The following is a 22,430-nucleotide window of genomic DNA, read 5'->3' on the forward strand; positions in this document are numbered from 1 at the left end:
TAACTGATTCTAATCCAGGTCCAAAGAGACTATAAATCTGGAACATGCTGTGCCAGAAAATAAAGATGTACTCAGAGTGAAGGAAATACATCAAACAAAAACAGAAGCCAACTTCTGTTCCCATGGCCAAACGTGAAATAATTTGAGTATCAACGTAAATTATTATAGTAACAGATTACAATCCATTGGCTCAAACAGGAATGTGTGAGTCCACACTGATAATAAATAAGTGAATGAGGAAGAAGAGAGAACTTTTCCTTACAGTAGGATGTTAACTGATGAACACAGAAGATGGATAGAATTAGAAAACAGCCACTTGGCAGCCATCACATTAATAATTAATTCCACCGAATGCAAACTGAACCAGAAATTGCACCACTAGGTATTTATCCAGGGGATACAGGTGTGCTGTTTCGAAGGGGCACATGCACCCCAATGTTTATAGCAACACTATTGACAATAGCCAAAGTATGGAAAGAGCCCAATGTCCATCGATGGATGAATGGATAAAGAAGATGTGTTGTGTACACACACACACACACACACACACACACACACACACACACACAATGGAGTATTACTCGGCAATCAAAAAGAATGAAATCTTGCCATTTGTAACTACGTGGATGGAACTAGAGGGTATCATGCTAAGTGAAATTAGTCAGTCAGAGAAAGACAAATATCACATGACTTCATTCACATGAGGACTTTAAGATACAAAACAGATGATCATAAGGGAAGGGAAGCAAAAATAACATAAAAACAGGGAGGGGGACAAAACAGAAGAGACTCCAATATAGAGAACAAACTGAGGGTTGCCAGAGGGGTTGTGGGTGGGGGGATGGGATAAACGGGTAAGGGGCATTAAGGAAGACACTTGCTGGGATGAGCGCTGGGTGTCATATATACATGGGGATGAATCACTGGAATCTACTCCTGAAATCATTATTGCACTATATGCTAACTAACTTGGATATAAATTAAAAAATTAAAAAAAGAATAAAATTTAAAAATAATAATTAATTCCACCAAGAAACATCAATGTATGTTAAAACTGATGGCTGAAATTTAATGAGAAATGAAACATTTACATAATCTAAAAGCACCTTCCCACCAAAACACTTACAGACTGCAAAGTTGAAAAATGCAATTTCACAGAGGAGAGACCTGACAGACACTACTCTAAGCAAGTGTTCACAAATACCATCACAAGTAATGAGGCGAATGAAAATCATACACCACTTGACAGGATGCAAGAATCCAACATCACTTCTATAATATTCCTTCAAAAATCAGACAACCTGAATCTCTTCATAAGGTACCATCAGACAAATCAAAATTGGTGAACATTACAAAATAAATGGCTTAGAGGCGCCTGGGGGGCTCAGCTGGGTGAGCATTCGACTTTGGCCGAGATTATGATCTTGCGGTTTGTGGGTTAGAGCCCCAAGTCAGGCTTTGTGCTGAGCCTGTTTTGAATTCTCTGTCTCCCTCTCCCTCTGCTCCTTCCTGCTTGCTCTCTCTCTCTCAAAAATAAACATTAAAAAAATGTTTTTAAGAATAAAAAAACAAAACAAAAGGTCCAGAATCTTTTTAAATACCGAGGTCATGGAAGTCAAGGAAACACGAGGAACTGTTTCAGACCAACAGAAAATAGACACAACCACTAAATGCAACGTGTGGCCCTGGATGGAATCCTTTGTTGTAAAAGATGTCGAGACAGGTGAAGAAACTTGAGTGGGATATGTGAATTAGATGGTAGCAATGTGTTAATGTTAACTTCCTTATTTTGATGGTTGTACTATGGTTATAAAGAATGTTCTCAGGGCGCCTGGGTGGCTAAGTTGGTTAAGCGTCCAACTTCAGCTCAGGTTATGATCTCATGGTTTGTGAGTTCGAGCCTCGCGTGCTTCCGGCTCTGTGCTGACAGCTCAGAGCGTGGAGCCTGCTTCAGATTCTGTGTCTCCTTCTCTCTCTGACCCTCCCCCCCTCAAAAGTAAATAAACATTAAAAACATTTTTTTTTAAAGGGGGAAACAAACCCTCCACATCGTAAAATGATCACCAATATTTATAGTTGTATCATGCTAACTATATCTCACCAAAAAATTTCATTTTGAAAAGAAACTTTTGATGAATTCCCAGGAAATGTTTAAAGAAATTTAAAAGGCAAAACCAAAAAGAAAGAAAGGAAGAAAAAAAAAAAAGCCCAACACCTTGCCTTTTCCATTTGCTTTCTATCAGAGGCCCTTTTCGCCACCTCCTACAAGTAGTCTAAACTCTGAATCAAATATGGGCTGCCTTGCAGATGCCAGCACATACTGTGCCGGTTCAGAATATTTTTCAGAGTGGTGAATTTATTTATGTATAAACAATGTTTCAAGTCTATTCAAGTGGCTCCACAGAGTAATTCCACATGACAACTTTTTTTCTGCCATCAGAATCTACTTATATTAAAAAGAAAACCATAGTTTAAAAACAAGCACTTACAAGTCATGGTTTCCAAGGCTACAGGGAACAGCTTAATGTTCGAAGCATCAGAATTGGAATGCCTAGCACATTTTAAAGAAGTATATTTTCTTCTCTGAGCAATGATAAAACTTTCTTTTTCTGGGGGCTCTATAAAAAAAGTTTTATAATCATAGTTTATCATATAAGTAATCACTAAGTAAGACATTCATTTTTAGCCTTAAAAATATAACATTTGAAGTTGGCTATTTTGCCAGTTTTGTTGTTCAGCTCCAAAGTTTGAAGTGCCAGGATTAGCACTTTGATCCTTTGATCACACACACACACACACACACACACCCCTAAAAAAACCCATAATGGAATTGTGACGAGTTCTAAAAAGTATAAAAACACTTTCATTAAGCATGTAAATTGTAATGAAACAATGTATTCTGTTAAAAACAGCATAAAGCAGAAGAGGCCTCAAGCTTCTGGAGGGTGCCAAGAAAGTGTTGTACAACCTTGGACAAGTTATTAAACCTTCCTGAGCCTCAATTTCCTCCTCTGCCTATTGTGGCGGGTTACTGAAAGGATTAAATAAATAAGATAATAAAATATGTACAACACCTAGCACCATATCTGCATGGAATGGGCACTCCCCCCCGCCTCCCCCCACACAAAAAAAGGAGCAGCAGTGGCAGCAGCCGCAGCAGCAGCTAGCATTGAAGAGCCAGAAGACACCCATATTAAAAGATCATAATGCAAAATTAATAAAACTAGAGTCCGGCACAGAATGCTCGTTAAGTGCATTAAGGTAAAGGAAATGAAGTGAGGTCCAGGAAAGAGCTTCCTAGAGCCGAAAAATCCCATCTACATCTGGAACCATGTATCTAACGTGTCAGACAAACATTCCCTACCTTTCTACATGCTGTTACCAGGTGTAATCTTCTGCTCCTTATACTGCCTGACAAACTCCCATTTATTCTTTATTAATTTAACACCAACCGAGTGCTAGGGAATAGACTAAGCACCAGAAGCTATATAACAGTGAGCAAGATAAACCAGATTCCCTGTTCCCACAAAAGGTTACATCTACTGGAAGAAACAGAGTAATTAAAAAGGCAATCACATCACCATGTGAAGTTTTATATAGAAGATGGCAAGGTGCTTCTCTTCGCTCCTCCACCAACACGCTGCCCAAAATGAAGATACCACTTGAGTATAATAAGGCCATGATTTAGATTTAGTGCTAGAAAGGAGGCTCCCTTAGGTCTAAACTACCTGCTTTCACCCAGCCTTCTTCCAGAGAGCTGCCCTGATTACATTCTTCCTTTGAGTATCTGCTCATAAAGCAGCACTCTGATAATCATTTTACTATTGTTTCTTTTGGGCAGAACTCCTGCTGGAACTGATAGAGAGGAGGAGTGACTGACAAGGTAGCACAAGGCCCTACTAATAGCAGGGTCTCAATAAACATTTGTTGCTGGTAACATTTTATTTCAAACTATTGTCCACGTTCTTTTCTCAGATTACTGGATTACTAAACCCTGTACCTAATTGATCCCAAATTCTCAAAGTTAATCACATAGCATGCTCCGTGGTTTATATTCTAATTCTTGATTGTCAGTTTCTACACACATTCTCACAAATATATATAGTCTTAACTGTTTGATCATCAAGAAATGTTAGAAAACCTATAAACCCAATCTAGTAACAATAAAAACATCAGACATTTCAATAGAAGGACATTCTACAAAACACCTGACCAGCAATCCTTAAAACTATCAAGGTCATCACAAGAAAAGTCTGAGAAACTGTAACAGTGAAGAGGAACCTCAGGCAACATGATGACTAAATGTAATACAGTATACAGAATGAGACCCTGGAAGAGGACATCTGAATAAAGTATATGGCTCTTGTTAATAACAATATATCAATACTGGTTCACTAATCATAAAGAAGGTAGCACTGTGAGATCAAAGAAAGTATGTATATTGATCTTTGCCCCCAGTTCCTGGCATAGAGCTCCTAACTAACACCCTTGTCATTTCCTAAATCATTAAAATACTATAAGCACTCCAGTTCCTAACACACAGCTCCTAAATTCCTTGTAATTTCCTGGATGTAGCAGCATCTTTGTTCAAATGAGATGACTCTTGGTGGGGTCCTGAATGATGGCTAATCATCAGAAAGACCTGAAGCTTAGAAGCTTGAAATTTCCAGCCCTGCCTCCCATTCAACAGAGAGGGGGAAGAGGCTGGACATGAAGTTAATAATTGATCACGCCTATGTGACAAAGCCTCTGTAAAAATCCCCGTAATTTGGAGTTTGGAGAGCTTCCTGGTTGCTAAACACACAAAGGTGCTAGGAAAGTGACACACCGGGAGAGGGCCTGGAAGCTTCGCACCCCTTCCCACTTGCTTTTACACATCCATCCCATCTGAATGTTCATCTATACCTTCTATCATATCCTTTTAAAATAAGCTAGTAAACACTAAGTAAGCTGTTTTCCTAAGTTAAGAGAACCACTCTAAGCAAACTGACCAAACCTGAGGAGGGAGCTGTAGAAACTTCTCACTTATAGCTGGTTGGTCAGGAGCACAAATGACAATGCGGACTTAAGACTGGCATCTGAAGTGGGGGTAGTCTTGCAGAACTGAGCCCTTCCCCTATGGGATCTGATACTACCTATTTGGATGCAGTGTCAGAATTGAGCTAAACTGTAGGACACCCAGAGGGTGTTGCAGAATTGCACCGTGTGAGACAACCCCGCATACATCTGGGGTCAGAAGTGTTGTGAATGAGGCAATGGTGTGAGAGTGAAGGAGAAACAAAAGGAGGACTGAGTTGTTCCCCCTCAACCTTACTAATGGAAGATATTAGGAATAGGAGAAACGGGGTACAGGGTAAATGAGAACTCTCTGCACTATCTCACAATGTTTCCGAAAAACACTCTGTAATAATAACATAATACATAAAAAAAAAAAAAAGGTAAAAACCAAATAAAGAATAGCTCATTTCTCATAACATCAGACTCAGGATGTTTATAACACCATCGTGAAAAGCCAATACCTAAAACGCTGGTAGAAATTAGCCAACAAAACCTGAAAAAATAGTCCTTATTATTTAAACAAAGAATATTTTTTTTAAAAAATTCGGCCAGATTATAATCGAGCCTAACAAAAACAACCTGCAAGATCAACAAACCTGTTTTTGTCACTGACTCCTTTCCCAGGGGATTTAGTGGACAAGATTCTCTTTGAAAATATCAACTTAATCCTCCTCCACACACTTTTGAACTGATGTCACAATTCCAGCGTGAAGATCTTGAAAACTGAGCAAAGTGGTCTATCTCACATTCTAAGACTGATAAAAGGTAGGACATCTGGAAAGATGTTCTGTGCCAAGCACATCACCTGAGAATAGGCAGCGGAGCCCAGGTGGGCTCTTCCTCTTCAGAAACTTGACAATTACTTACACCACTTTTTGACACAAGATATTTACCAACTTTCATGATTAGTTATCTCCTCATACACACACATATACCACACTTACCCAAACTCTAAGTTCCGTGAAAGCAATAACTACCTTTCTATTTCTTTGTACTCAAAGCCCTTCACATGTGAAATTCTACAGAATGATGAACTGCCAGCATTAGATTAAAATGGAAATAACCAGTTTTTAAATCGAAGTGAAATTCACGTAACATACAACTAACCATTTAAAGTGTACGATGTGGTGGCACTTAGCGCATTCACAATATTGTGCGACCACCACGTAATCACAGACTTTTATCTTAGAGAGAACTGAATTCAACTATCACCCTCCCCTACCCCTCCTCCAATGGCTAAAAAATATCAAGGCCCTTCCTCCTTTACTACATGTTGGTGTTCTTCTTAAACCATTCTGTGATTAAATTAGTATGTAGTGATGAAGACAGAAGGTAGACCACTCCTGTGATGGGGGCTCCCCTTCTCCTCCAAAAGAACACTTTCACTGGTGCACACCTCTACTGCTAAAAAGTACCTTCTTATATACAGTCTGTATCTGCCTTCCTTTGGCTCCCACGGGACTCACATTATGCCACCTCCAGGATTTGTAAGCTATGACTGTCAGGCCAATTATTTTAAGCCTTGGTTTCCTCATCTGTAAAAATGGGGATATTAATACCTATTGGGAGAAATAAATAAGGTCATGTATGTATGGCTCACGTGGGGCTCAACTGTTTTCTCCTACACCCTGCATAGTAGCCAGCTTGGAGATGGAAGCAGACATCTTCCTTGCAATTCACACCTGTCTTCCCGATCACTGCCCTCTCTGTGCTCTAAAAACCTCCATCCCTTTAATGCACATACTGATTATACCACTTTCCCTCCTCACTGCTGCTATGCTATAGTCCTCCGATTCCAGCTTAGTAATTGAAGATTTTAGTACCTGACTCACCATCTCGCCTGCCACTACTCTCATCACTGTTCGTGACGACTCCCACACTCATGTAGAAGATCTATCCAATCCGTCCAATACGCAAACTTCTCAGGTTCTTGACCTTCACCCAGTTCCACCACTTATCTCTTACTTTAAATCACAATAACTTCAGCTCAGGTCATGGTCTCACAGCTCATGGGTTCGAGCCCCGAGTCAGGCTCTGTGCTGACCTGCTTTGGATTCTGCACCTCCTTCTCGCTCTGCCCCTTCCCATCTCACGCTCTGTCCCTCCCTCTTTCTCTCGCTCAAATAAACACTAAAATCAATCAATCAATCAATCAATCACAGTAACTGTAGCACCTTCAAATAAACCTTTATGTTTTTATTTTTTTAATGTTTTTATTTTATTTGAGAGAGAGAGAGAGAGAGAATGAATATGATCAGGGGAGGTGCAGAGAGATAGAGGGAGACACAGAATCCAAAGCAGGTTCCAGGCTCGGAGCTGTCAGCACAGAGCCTGATGTGGGGCTCGAACCCACAAGCCCTCAGATCATGACCTGAGCTGAAGCCAGATGCTTAACTGACTGACTGAGCCACCCAGGTGCCCCTAAATAAACCTTTACATAAACATTTAAAAATTTTTTAAAAATTCAAGCCCTGCGTCAGGCTCTGTGCTGACAGCTTGGAACCTGGAACTTGCTTCAGATTCTGTGTGCCTCTTTCTTTCTCTGCCCCTCCCTCCCCTGCTCATTCCCTCTCTCTCTCTCTCAAATAAAAAAACACTACAACAAATAAATAAATAAATCACAGTAACTGTAGCACCTTTTAAAAACCCCAATTTCAAGCAGCCCAACCTCTGACCGTCACCATCCATATTTCCACATCACTCCTCACCATCAGAACGTCTATTGATCCTAGCACTTTTTCACTAACCATTACTTCCTCATGTCCTTACTTCTCTCCTTATCCAGCTTACACATCATTATAAATCACTCCAATGGCTCATTCTTCGCCTTTAACTCACCTGGCAAAACCCTAATTCCGGTTAAATCTAACTCGTTGCCTTCTCCACCTCTGTAAGCAAGTGGCTGAATGATGCTAAAGAAATACACTCAAGCATGCTGAATAGTCTCCCTTAAATTTATAACCAAAGAATGGTCTCTGAACCAGAAGCATCAGGTTCACCTGGGTGAGTTACAAATGCAAATTCCCAGGCTTCATCCCAGAACTAGTCAATCAGCAATTCTGGGTTGAGCCACAGCATTTAGTGTTATGCCAAGCTCTCCAGCCGATTCCAAAGCAGGCTAAAGTTTGACAACTATTAGGCTAATTAATTCTCTCTCTCTCATTCTCCAAGATGACTATTTTCACCCCTTCTCTTTTGTTTTCAAACGTTATAAATTCCTTCCAACTTCCAGACACCTGGCTGATCCTACTGAGAAAAAAAAAAAAATCCTACGGAGGACAACTTATTCATTCTCTGACTACCAAATTTATCAAGTGATTCTATACTGTAACCAAAAACTCTGCCTTCCCCAGATGCACAGCCCTTCTTCCTAACGCCAAACATTCACTGGTACCTGAGTTCCACTGTCCTTCACTTACCAAAGGTTTCTGAACCTGCTCCTATCCCCTCTCCTCGTGCATCCACAAATTTTCCTTCAGCTCATGAAGACACTCCTCCTATCTCAAAAAACACTTCCCTGGCTGGACCCCTTATTTCCCTCCAGCTTTAGTACCACTTCCCTGTTCCTCTGGATAGAAAAACTTCACAGGAGTAGTCTGTACTTCTTGTCTTCACTTCCTCACTTTCATTCTCTCCTTCACCTACTCCTACAACACCGTCAACATGCTTATACATGTCACCAGTGAGCTCCAATTTGCTAAAGTCAGCATTCAATTCTCAGCCTTCAGCTTACCAAACCAACCAGTAAGCATTCGTTTCAGCAGAGCACAACCCTGAGCAGACTTGATCTACTTTGGCTCTGGGACACCACAGCGTCCTAGATTTCCCTTGACCTCATTAGCTGCCCTTTCTCTGCTCTATCCTCTTCCCAAACGTTGAAAACCCTTGAGCAAAATCTGGAAGGTGGAAGCCATTCTTCCAGCGGCAGCGCCAGGCTCTCTCCGGTGGGAGCTTCTGCGGTAGCCAGTGTCCTCACTAGGGTATCTGGCGAGTGTGGGATGGTGATTTCACTGGCAGCAGTTTTGTGATGACAGGATCACAGGTTTGATGGGTTGACCTTGAAGACTAGTGGTAGTGTGCTGCTGAGGCTAGCAGCAGCCTCCCAACTTCTACCCCTCCAGCCCTCTAATGATGGGGTGTCTATAGAACACCCAATTATCTGTACTAAATCTCTTTCTGATGAAAATATCTAGAGTGCTTGGTGTTTCCTACCCTGAACCTTGATTGACAGAATTCCCAAATTCACATCTCTGGCACCAATTAACCCCAATATCAAAACTGCATATCCAACTGCCTCTCAGCACCCTCACCTTCACAACTAATACCTATCTCAAAACTCAACATGTCCCAAATATATTCTTGATTCCCCATTCCCTGCTGCTTCTTTCCCCCGCAGGAATCTCACAGCATTTACTTTCATAAATACCACTACAATTGACCTAGTTGCTCAGATTAATTATCTAGAAGTTATCCTTAAGTCCAATTTACCCCACATATGCACACCGATTCCATTAGCAAGTCTGGTTAGCTCTATTTTCAAAATATGTCCAGAAAAGTACCACTTCTCTTAATTTACCTCAACTGCTACCAGAACAGCCTAAGTCACTCTCACCTCTTACCTGCAAGTGACAAGTCTCTTAACTAATCTCTCTCCTGCCACTCTCCCTCCCCTCAGTCTGTTCTCCATGCCAGACCCATTTTCTTTAAATAAAAATCAGATCACATCACTCCCTTGATCAAAACCATCCCATATTTTCCCATCATACTTGGGAAAAAATCTAAAACTTTACACAATCTAGCCTCTGCCAACTTTGCTCACTATAGACTAACCGCTTACCTGTTCTTGCAACAAACCAACCTCACTCCCACCTCAGGGCTTTTATACTGCTAATTGTGTCCTCTAGAATGTTCTTCCCACAGATACCCACACAGCTTGCTTCCTTCTCTATTTCAAGGCTCTGTTCCAATATTTTCTTCTCAGTGAGATCTTCCATGGTCACCCTATCTAAAATAACTCATCATGGGACTTCTGGGTGGCTCAGTCAGGTAAATCCAACTCTTGATTTCAGCTCAGGTCATGATCCCACAGTCATGAGATTGAGCCCCGCATCATGCTCCACACCGACTGTGGAGCCTGCTCAAGATTCTCTCTCTCTCCCTCTGCCCCGCACCCCTACACACACACACACACACACACACACACACACACACACACACACACTCTCTCTCTCTCTCTCGCTCTCACTCTTGCTCTCTCTCTCTCTCTCTGTCTTAGCACTATCATTATTCTACCCACAGGAAAAATATACCTATATATTTATTCTATAGAATGTGGGTGGCAGCATGGGAGAAAGGAAAGGAAATCTATCTGTCTGGCTCTGTCACAATCCAACCTTATGCAAGTCAATTTCCCTTTCCGGATCTGTTTCCTCACTACCAAAATAGCGATAACAAAAAATAGCATAAATCACATAAATTTGCTTTGAGGATTAAATGAGATAAAGCATAGAGAGGATTTAGCTGGCAATACACATTCAATAAGTGCATCTGTTTTAATACTATTACCCAATAATTTTTTGCCAACTTAATTCTAAGGCAGCAACTATATAGTCAAAGTCCTCTTTTCTCTAAGCTAAATATCTTCTATTCCTAACTAGTTTTCATATGACTGCTTTAAAACCCCTCTAGGGGCCATCTTGCCTAGATCTTCTTCATTAGAGTAAACAGGGACTCAAGTTAAACAGAATATTCCAGATGTGAGCTAATGAAAAGTCCATGAAGACTTGATATGGACACTGTATTTTAATTAATGCAACATTAGATCATCTTAGCTCCTTTTTGAAAGCTGTTGAGTCCATTTATTGCTTACACTGAGTTTTTCAGATGTTTAAATGTCCCCAGAAACGGTTTAAAGCCAGTCCTATTCCAAGGTTCATATCTGACTCTGTCACTAGAAACAAAGAATCTGTGAGATCGAATAATCGGTGCTACTGTGGAAAACTCATTTTACCTCTAGGGCATCAGTGTGCTTCTTACAGAATCAGAATTTAAGGATTGGAGGCTTGAAAATAGAGAGGGATGCCAACCAAGGAAAAACCATTGTCCAATCTCTTCACACAGAGGGAAAAGAAGTAAAGGGAACCACGTGGTCATAGAATTATAGAGACACTCCTCAAAGGCAAACCTGCAGGCTTTACTCAGCACGTCCAACATGGGAAGACACAGAGATGAGTATGCTAAACATACTTCGGATCGCTCTAGGAAATGAAAGCCTCCATTGTGCAAGTGCTAAAAGACTCTGAGAAATGCCCGGCCCGCTCTACAGTCAGGTGCATCACCAAGGAAATTTTATTGGAAGGGATATGGATACTGTTAGGCAGTTTCAAGGAGAGAAAGAAATGTCACAGGGAATTCTTCCATAAGATGGAGAAATAGATTAGAAAGGCCTTTGCCATTGAACATGTCTGGACTCTGAAAGCATACTAGCTCAATTTTTCCAAGCTGCGGTTTGCTTCCCAGTAAAACAGAATTATAATAGTAGCATGCGATTGTGAATATTATAAAAATATGTATGCTAAGTTTTTTGCATTAAATGTCTTCCATGTTTTAGATACTCAAATGTTATTTTCCTTCCCTACCACCTGTGTAGGCATAAGAGATTCTCACTTATTCCTACAATACCAATAAAATATTTAGAAATTATTAATTTCTCAATGAATAATGAGACTCCTTTGCTTGCTGTATCTGTTAATATACCTTAGTAGAATACAGGTCCCCAAAGTAAGAATCTGGCTTCTCACATTAAGACAGTACTTCTAGTCCTAAAGGAGCAACCATAGGAATGAGGCTATTATTATTACAATGTCCACTCTCCTCAACAGATAAACATGTTGACTCTCGGATTCTCTTCCAAGGTAAAATGTCCCACTTTTAAAATAAAGTTTACTTCAAGGGTCAGGTGCTATCCTGATAAGCATAACATATTAGTTCTCCTAAAATCTCTGATAAGTTCTCTTAATAAAACAGCATGTAAAAAAATCAAGTTATGGGTGGGGTAGGTGTTTAATGGTAAGCGGTTATTTTGATTGGCAGAGACATCAGGGTGAAATCACCAAAGCTTGGAAAGCTGCCTTGGAACATGCCTGGCCCCAGTGTGAATGCAGAAGTTACAAGGCAGCTATGCGGGGTGTGACGGTAAAGCCATCATTTGCAGTGACTTCTTAAACAAAGCAGTCTCAGTAAAGCAGCCCTGTGAATTCAAGCCAGAACTGAAGGACAGGGGGAGGGTCAGAGAACATCTCTCTCAGGCAGAAGACTACTCTTATCCGTACCTGCCCTCAGTGTACGCTCTGTGCCTCTTTGCACTGATTTTATGCACGTAACTATCCCAACAACATTTAAAACTTAACTATTGCTCCAAACCAGGAATTCTAAACACTGCTTTGGAGAGGGCTCATTTAATTTACCCACTATGTTCCTACTCCCTGTTGAACATTTAGTAGACTAGAGAAAATAGACTTAACAGCATGAATAGCCTACAAAAAAGTCCCAGTTAAAGACGATCCGATCCATCGGTCAACTCAGTTAATAAACCGGAGTTAATTTACCATATGATGCCTTTACATGGCTTTCATTAGCAAATGCTTTGTCTAAAACTAAATACTCAGATATTTTATATTAAAAACATAGTATCATTGGGAGAGAACATATCCAAGGTTAGTATTATCTTTGGAAAGGTGATTAAAGATCTATCATTTTAAAAAATTCCTCCAAAGACCTACCTATTATTCAGCTATTATCCAACCAGGTTGTATTTTATCCAGTATTTATTAATTTAACCATTCACTCATTTAACAAATATTTACTGAGTATCTACTCTAAGTCAGGTTGGTGGTATATGTCGGGTTGGGGATAATATTGTAAACTAGATCCCAATTCACTAAGCTTGCGTAGTTTAAGTTCTTCATTCTCTTTCTAACATTTTAAAGGCAAAAAGTATCTCCAATAATTTGTGTTAGCTCACACAGTAAAAGAATTCTTCAATATCAGAATGCATCTTGTCCAAGAGGAATTCAGAATATAACGCTATTTCTCACTGAAATACTAGGGTGGTTTCTGGGCTTAGAAAATATGCTGTCAATTATTAAAATGATCAAGAGAATTATAAAATAAAAACATACATACCATTTCAGCAATAAATTTAAAAATCTACAGGAAATACATGGTTTCTTAGCAAAAACTAAACTAGATGATTTAACAGCTAAATTCTAACAGACCTTTAAAGAATTTAAAATTTCCAAAATTATTTAATGGGTTTCAGCTGAAGATGATGCTGCTTAACATATATAGTTATATTTAGGCACTGTACTAAGTTCTTCACATGAATTCATTGAATCCGCCAAACAACCCAATAAGGGTGATGCTATTATTATCATTTTACAGATTAGGGTCATAGAAAAAGATGAAAAACTTGCCAATTCAATTTTAAGATCTGAGGAAAAATGGTTACCTACCCTGCCCCACTCCCCCACCCAACGCCCAAAAAACAACTACATGTTACAAATGCTACTCACCAACCTGATTTATAGTACTGAGCAAAAGAATACCCTATAGCTAATTAATAATGCAATATCCGGAAATCTACATTCTTTATTACAGCTATAAATTAAAGGAAGAAAAACATGTTAATAATAAATGCCTTTGGAAAGGCATTGCCAAAAATTCAGTATCCATTCCTAATAAAAAACATAAAATAAACAAGAGGAGTTATTTAAAATATCTTCCAAAATTAACAAAACATTCTGAACAGCAAAATATTGGACATTTTCAATTAAACCAAGAACTGGACTAGCATGTTCACTATTTCCATTACTTTTTGGCATTATTTTACAAGTTCTAGAAGTTTTAGGAAATGCAGTTAGAGTAGAAAATCACTGTAAACACTGGAGAAGAACAAATAAACCTACATTTTATTGATGATAATGAGTATATGCCAAGAAAATCTAAGAAAGCTTTCCTTAAAAACCAATAATAACAAGAAAAATAACTTGATACAGACATAGAAGATTTTCTTAAAATTACAGCTTTTCCCTATGAAGCAATGGAAATGGAAAATATACTTTATACAATAGTGTAAAAACGATACCGTACTTAAAAACAAACAGTGGAAAAGCACATGATCATATAAAGAAAAGTATAAAATCTTATTAAAGGAATAAAATAAAATTTGAACAAATATAGAAGATATACCATGTCTGGATGGGAATACTAATATCATAAAAATGACAGTTCTGTCAAAACATATGAAGCCAATGGATACAAAAATTCTCATTCAAATTCTAATAAAGTTTTCTCTAAGAATAGGACAAAATAACCTTAAGGTTCATATGGAAGAATAAAGTTCTGAGAACAGCCAAAAACAGTTATGAAAAAAAGAGTAGCAAGAAGGGGATTTGCCTTGATAGCACAACATATCAAAAACCCACCCTGATGAAATCAACTTGAAATTGGCAAGGGAATAGACAAAAAGATCACAACCAAAAAGAGAATCCAGAAATGGGCCCAGCAGATAGGAGCTTTGAGTATATGACAAAAGTAGTATTTAAATTCGGTGGGAAAAAATAGGTACCAGCACAACTGGATATTCACCTGTGAAGAAAATTAATCTACCTCACAATATATGGGATATCTACATACATATTTAAGAATAATTCCAAGGCGTACTGAAGATTTCATTTAAAAAGGAAAATAATATAAGCCTCAAGAAAAATTATAAAATGTATGCAGAACCAAAGTGTAAGAGAGACTTCTTAAGCCAAGACAGAGTACTCAGGAGCTATACAAGAAAAAGTAGAATTATATAATATAATAAACATAAACTTTTGTATAAGGCATACCAACTCAAGATACAATTGATAAGTTTGGAAACAATAGCAAGGACTCTTAAAACTTTATGAAAAAAATGTAAGCAACTCAATAAAAATAGATTAAGTATATGAATACGCAAATTCACAGAAGAATACACTAAATGGCTAACAAACTCAAGAAAAGATGTTCACTGTCACTTGTAGCTCAGATGAAGCACTTACACTGAGGCTAATGAGATTTAATAAAAAACACCAAAAAATGATTTCCCATTGCCAGCAGGGATTCAGGATAAGGAATAACGCCACATATTATTTGCACTCTTCGAGAAAACAATCTGACATCTCTTAATATTAAAAACTATACACACCCTCTGACAGAAGTTCCACTCCTGGAAATTTAATTCACACAAATGAATACATCATAAATATAAAGATATAGATACACAGATACATAGATAAATTTACGGCAGTGTTGTGCATAGTGGCAAAACATACAAACAAAAAACCAGAGCCATAGTAAATATTAACACCTATCAACAGGATACTAGTTGAAAAATATGGTACACCTCTATCATGGACTATTATGAAACCATTAAAAGAGTGAACTGAAGAGATTTGTACATGGAATACTGAACAAGAAAAATAAGATATAGAGTCATGTATATAATATCCACTATAATTTTGTCAAACAGCAATTAAAACTCTTATCACACATACATATGTATGTATATGTGTATACAGTGATATCTATGACATATATATAAAAGACCATGGGGAAAAAATACAGACACACATCAAATTGTTAACATGGGTGAGCTGGTGACTATGGGTCACGTGGACATGTGTTCCATGTCTGGGTGGCATCTTAGCTCAGGCTGCTATAATAAAGTACTATGGACTGGATGGGTTATAAACAGAAATTTATTTCTCACAGGTCTAGAGGCCAGGAAGTCCAAGATCAAGGCACCTGCTTGGCTGGTGTCTGGTGAGAGACTGCTTCTTGGTTCACAGACAGTCATCTTTTCACCATAATCTCAGATGGTGGAAGGGACAGGTATCTCCCCAGGGCCTCTTTTATAAGGGCACTATCCCCATCTTGAGGGTAGACCCCACAAGCCCCATCTCCAAATACCATCACACTGGGGATTTAACATATGGATGAGGGGTGGGTGGAGATGACAAACATTCAGGCTACAGCTTGTGTTCTTCTGGCAGGGTAGTGGGGGAGAAAGGCTTCAGGAAGGAGACAAGCCAAAATGTAAACCGAAGGAGAAAAACGTGGCACCTAAAATTATTTTGTTAAAATTCTACTTTTGCAAACACATATATGTATGTTTAAGTGTATTTATGTATATGCATACATATTTATGTGTGTGGGGAGAGAAAGATGAATAAATAAAATGTGCTATTACATATAAATACTGTTTTTGTTTAACCAAAGCTGACATCAAATACCAAAACTTTTCATTTAAAATTTTGCTTGAACACCTTTCTAAAACTTATCACGTGTCCCTGCGTTCTGACACAGGCTCTAATAATCACAACTTTACATTTTACTGATGGTTTGGTATCAACGTGGCATAATGGAGAAAACCACATGTCCAGACCTTCTTCAAACCTGCTTTGACATTTATTTGTACTGTGGTGCTAAGCTAGTCATTTCACCTTTCTGTGCTTCAGTATCATCATCCATTAGAGACAGATTAGCTAAGACCAACACGCTTTACTAAGTACTTCTCATTATTAACTTCAGTTATGAACTGCAATATGGAGATGTGCTTGGGTATAGGACTGACACACATACAAGATGTAATCTAACTATGCTTTTTTACTTAGTCTCTCTTTACAGTTGGACTATTTCTCCCTACCCTTCTTTGAGTAGTGACAGTGCCGTTTATGAATCCAAACACAGTGACTTTATTTTATTTTATTTTTTTTTTCTGAAATTTATTGACAAATTGGTTTCCATCAAACACAGTGACTTTAAAGGTAGGACAGTAGCTATTATGACTTACCACCCAATTATGTCCCTGAATCAAAGACTAAATCAGAAAGAGAGCAAATTACCAGCAAGCTTTCACTGCTCTTTGCTGTCAGTGTGTCTATGTTAACAGGAATCTTCTTGATTCCCCTTCTAATTTATTAAAAATGACACACTGATACTAAGAGCCTAGTCTCTGCTACAAATGGCAAAATATAGGAGTTTTAGAACATAAATTCTATGATAATCTTTTGCCTACGGCTGGGTTCTTAGCCATATTCCTTATACTTGCAATTACCAAAGAGAGATCATTAGGCAGAAAGAGGGAAAGACCCTCCCTCAACCAAAGCTGGTTATCATATCCAATATTTAAAGATTATAGACAGGGTAATGCCCTTATACACCTCATCCCATCTGTTTTCTAAACATTACCCAAAGAATAATGCATTTGATGTAAGCATCTCCCTTTTAAAATTGAAATTCTATAGGAGAAAGTATTTTCTATCAAAGCAGGGAAAGGGAGGGGAGTAACAATTTACCTCCAGACAGCCAGAAAAAGGTCTTCCAGAAAAATCCATACAAGGAGAGTAAGATTAAAAGTCCCCAAATCCTGAAATCTCACCAGATGTTTTGTGGAGGGCAGTGGCAGAAAGAAAAGAGGCAGCTGAAGGTTCACAGATCTGATTACATTTTCAACACTTTTTAGATAATGGCCTAGAATTTTTTTACAACTCTCATTTTGCCAGATACAAGCCAAAACCAATCACTAAAACAATAAAAACCCCTGTAACCTGAAAAATAGTTCAATTTGATCGAAAGAGCTTTTATTGTCTGCTTAAGAGATACATTGTGATAGGGCTTATGCAGAGACCAATAAAACAAGAGATCCTGCCTAAAGGATCCCTCTGTTTGGGGGTGCTAACAGGAGAGAGAATCAGACAATGAATAATTATAACACAGTAAGTACTCAATAAATGCTAGCTATTAGTTGCACAGGCAGTGGTAGGAGGACTTGAAAGAAGGATACTAGTCCCTACAGAGTGTTCAAAACAATGTCCTTTGAGGGGCGCCTGGCTGGTTCAGTCAGTGGAATATGTGAGTCTTGATCTGGAGGTTGTGAGTTCAAGCCCCACGTTGGGTAGAGATTACTTAAAAAAAAAAAAGAAACAACATCCTCTGAATACCACATTAAGAAGTATGAACTTCTGGGGCACCTGGGTGGCTTAGTCAATTAAGCGTCCGACTCTTGATTTTAGCTCAGGTCATGATCGCACAGTTGTGAGATCACACCCCACATTGGATTCCACTGGGCTCTGCACTCAGCGTGGAGCTTGCTTGGGATTCTCTCTCCCTCTCTCTCTCTGCCCCTTCTCCCCCTCAAAATAAATAAAGACACTTTAAAAAGAAGAGGAACAACAACAACAACAACAACTGTGGACTATATCCTGTATGTGATGGCTCAAAGATTTCTAGGCCCAATGAGTAGCAAAACCGATATTTTCTTTTAAAGGATACTCTGGCAGCAATGTGGCACATAAATTGTACCAAATCAATATAAAAGATTAGAAAGGAGTAAAATATACTGATTAAGAATATGGGCTCAGGAACTAGAGTTTCTGGATTTGAACACAGGCTAACAGGAACTACTTGTGTGACCTTGGACAAGCTACTAAACTACTCTGTGCCTCAATTTCCTCATCTGTTAAACAGGTATAGAAACAGATCTCAACACAGAGAGTTGCTGTAAAATTAAGAGAGTTGATTAATGCTAAGCACTGAGAAAAGTTCCTGGCAGAAAGTGCATGCAGGAAAAACTGGTATGAGGGGGACTAGTTGGGAGGTCAGGAAACAGTCCCAGAAAATAGAGATGGGAATAAAGAGGGGTATGTTTCCTTGGGTGCCTGAGATGATGATATATAGGACATCAGACATCCAGGGAAAAGAAAAGGAAGAGAAGCATTACACCAATGAGTGTAGCTCTGGACACGTTAGGCTGAGATTCCTACAGAACATGAAAGTATAAATGTCTAAGGGTCACTAGAAAATACAGACCAGAAATCCAAAAGAGGGGAAGGAACTAGAGGTACAGATTTGAGAGTTACTAACATGAGGGTGTGTTGGGTGCAGCTGTAGTCATGGAAGAGAACACTCTCAGGGAGAAAGAATAAAGCAGAAGAGCCATAGGATCCACAGGACCTAAGTCTCCAGGGTCACAACAGCATCCATGGGAACTCCAACATAACCACGAATTGTCAGTAAGACCAAAAGAGAGAACAAAATATAGCCATATGAAATAATCCCTTCCTTTAAGAAGTTTTCAATGTTGCTGGGGAGAAAAGACATAAACCGGTTAAATAATTTTATTGTGATTGTTCAGGACTTATAAAAGGAACTCTAAAAGCAGAGGTTGGGTGGTAGACATTAGAATGGCAAGAAAAGAAAGAGAAATTATGTTGAAGATTGAAAAAGTTAATGCTAATATAAAAACAGAGCACTGGCACTGAGAAGAAAGCGAATTCCAAGATGGGGGAAGGAAAGGGGAAAATGAAAACTATTCTGTATTGAATGTCTTCTCTATGTCAGTACTGTCTTAGGACCTTTTACGTCTTTTACCTTATTTAATTCTCATGCTATCCCTATGAGAAAAATATTGCCATTTTACACCAGTGGTTTGAGGCATGCCGAAGTAATCTGCCCAAAGGTTTGCATCCAGTTATGGGCCTACGACACTATTAGGACTGGAACGAAGGTGGAGGGCCCATGAGCCTTCACCATACTTCCACTTCTTAAACTGGAAAAAGCAGGTCATGTCAAGAAGAGGGAGGGCCAATAAAAACTACTAGAAGAACACCAAGATTATCTCACTACAGTAGAGCTACCTTTTTTGAGGAAGCATGAAAGGAACAAAAAAAAAATGAGTTTTTAAAAATCAAAAGTAATCTTTCAGTCTCAGAGAACACACCGGATTACAGCTGTCTCCCACTTCCAGCCTCATCCCGCTGATCCCACATTGTCCCCACAGCTAGAGATCTCAATTGCACACCAACCACATCACTCCTTCTCCTTCTAACCTTTCAATAACTCCGTATCACCAACAGGATTTGAAAAATCAACAGAACGAAGAGAAGAAAGTTATCCAACAAGCCTAGGAACTCTTTAACCTAGAAGGAATAATAGAGGAAAAAAAGTTAACTTCTAAAAATAAATGCTCACTTGTACTTTATAATCCAACTTGTCTCCGTTCAAAACCATAAAATAAATGAAATTTCAAGTGCCAAAGAGCAACATTGACACCTTGTGGTGAACATCCTAATTTAAGGTATCGAATGTAACGAGTAAAGTGGCTCCTAAGTAAGTGGAACACTTAATCCAGGCATTTCCAAGGGTTAGAGAAGCACAGATTTAATTACCATCACACACACTGCATGTAAATTTGGAAAGAGCTGCTATTACTTTGGTAACACTGAAATTAGCCTACGTTTTTAAGTACGGGTGGAAAACTCTGAATAAAACCTCAGGTCACTATCTTCCTACGAAATGTCACAACACATCTGACATGGGGTTCTAATGCTCTGGTCGTAGATGCTGCAAAATCCTTGCCTTAGTCAAGATTTCCTATTTTTCCGAGGCATTCACATTTAAAAACTGGAAGGAATATAGGCATCCTAGTGGCAGAACAACATAATGAAAATCATTAACTAGAATATACTCTCAAAAAACAGAATCAAGAGATCTGGGTTTAGTCCAGACACCAAATGACACTGAGAATTTTGTGAAGTTAAGTGATATTAAAGAATTCAGACTCTGTGTTTTCACATAAAATTACCGATCAAGAAGTAACAATTTCATACACCAAAAAAAAGGCATCAGGGAAAGAAAAACATATTACTTTTAAAAATTACTCCATCACCAATGTTGACTGAGTAAAAGAAGGGAAACTGAACAAAGCTAATCAGCACAAAATTAAATTTCCCAGAAAGCACCCTACACAAATCATGGCAAGAACTATGAGAAAAAAAGAAGTTTTAATTTAGCAGATAAATGATGTTTACTCTTTACTAATGTCTAAGAGAATTATCAGAAAAAGTTCCATCTTACTCCTTAATGTTGACAAGTACAATGTAAAGTTTCTAGTTCCAGAGTAACTCTCCAGGCTCAGGTAATTTGGTTGATACATAGGCGCTTGACCTGATTCAAAAGAATACATCTATGTTACCAGCTATAAATGATTTACACAGTGGTAATGAGAAGGCCACTGCTAAGAAGGCATTTCAAACTGCTGACACCCCTGAGGAATCTGGAAAGCATCTTAGAAATGAAACCCCTAAGACATATTATCATTGCAAGAATCAATGTTAAATAAATGAGCAACTAACTACCAAATGCATCTGATGATTTTGAATTCATGGAGGACTCTGATTTTCAAAAAATTTTCCCTGTCATTATGCTATGTGCACCTTACAACAACCTTAACAACCACCAATCTAGAAAGGTAAGACTCTGAAAAGGATCTGCAAACCTTGCTTGCCGGAAAACCTTCACACCAACTTCCAGTCTAGCTGTTACTTGCTGCATGCTCTCAGATTAATCACTTAACACCACTTGGCCTCAGCTTCTACACTGAAGACAAGGGCTGATCCCTCATGTCTGAACACAAAAAGCTTCTAAGACAGTAAGAGAATAACTGTGGGAATGCGTATAAATTACACAAATTTATAACACTGCTGCTTCCCACCTTTTAGAAAAATCTGAGAAGTTAAATGAATTCAGATAAACCAGGGATAACTAAAGTCAGGGTCAAATTAACCAAAGCATTCTCTGTTAAACCATGCTGCTTCCCAAGATCCTACAGTATTTCCTCAGTTCTTATTTTCATATCCCATTAGAGAGCGTTCAATACTGCCTGAATCTCTATTCTCTTAGTTTCTATGATGCCGCCTTGCCCAAATCCTCCTCTTTTCACAGACTTCATATTTCTTTTTCTTTTAATTCTCTGGATTTCTCTAATAAGATCACACCATCTCACACTTGGAAAGTATCTTTAAAATAGTAATATCCATACCCTCATTTCACTGAGAAAGGCAGGTCAAGAAATATCAGTGGCTTACCCAAATTTCAAACTATTTCTGTACATTCTTCTTTTTAATACTTAAAACTCAATGTACTCCCAAACCGAATAGGCTCAAAACTATGAGTTATATATTTTGACACCTCCTGCTTTCCATCCAGTTACCAATCCTGTCCATTCTCTAAGAAGGACAAAGGGGAAGTACTTTCCAGATAAGAATCAAAAGTCATCAAATGCCTGTGGTCACAATAGTTGAAATCATGGTCTCTTAAGAGCAATTTACACAGGCATGTGACCAAACTTTATCATCATGTATAATAAGATTCAAGATTTGCAAAGGAAAGGCCCATTCCATAATGTTTATAAAATAAACAATCATCCAATTGGACAAGAGTCCAACCATCCTTCTGGACTCTTCCTCTAGTAGATATATTGAGGATGTCTAATGGTCTGAAAT

The 22,430-nt window shown here is 38.6% G+C and overlaps 1 protein-coding gene across 1 annotated transcript in view; it reads right to left on the reverse strand.

Moving 5' to 3' along the window:
* UVRAG (UV radiation resistance associated) overlaps nucleotides 1–22,430 on the reverse strand; it is a 297,766-nt gene that overhangs the window by 193,738 nt on the left and 81,598 nt on the right. The window lies entirely within an intron of this gene.

Source organism: Prionailurus viverrinus, chromosome D1, assembly GCF_022837055.1.
Source record: "Prionailurus viverrinus isolate Anna chromosome D1, UM_Priviv_1.0, whole genome shotgun sequence".
Lineage (NCBI taxonomy): Eukaryota > Metazoa > Chordata > Mammalia > Carnivora > Felidae > Prionailurus > Prionailurus viverrinus.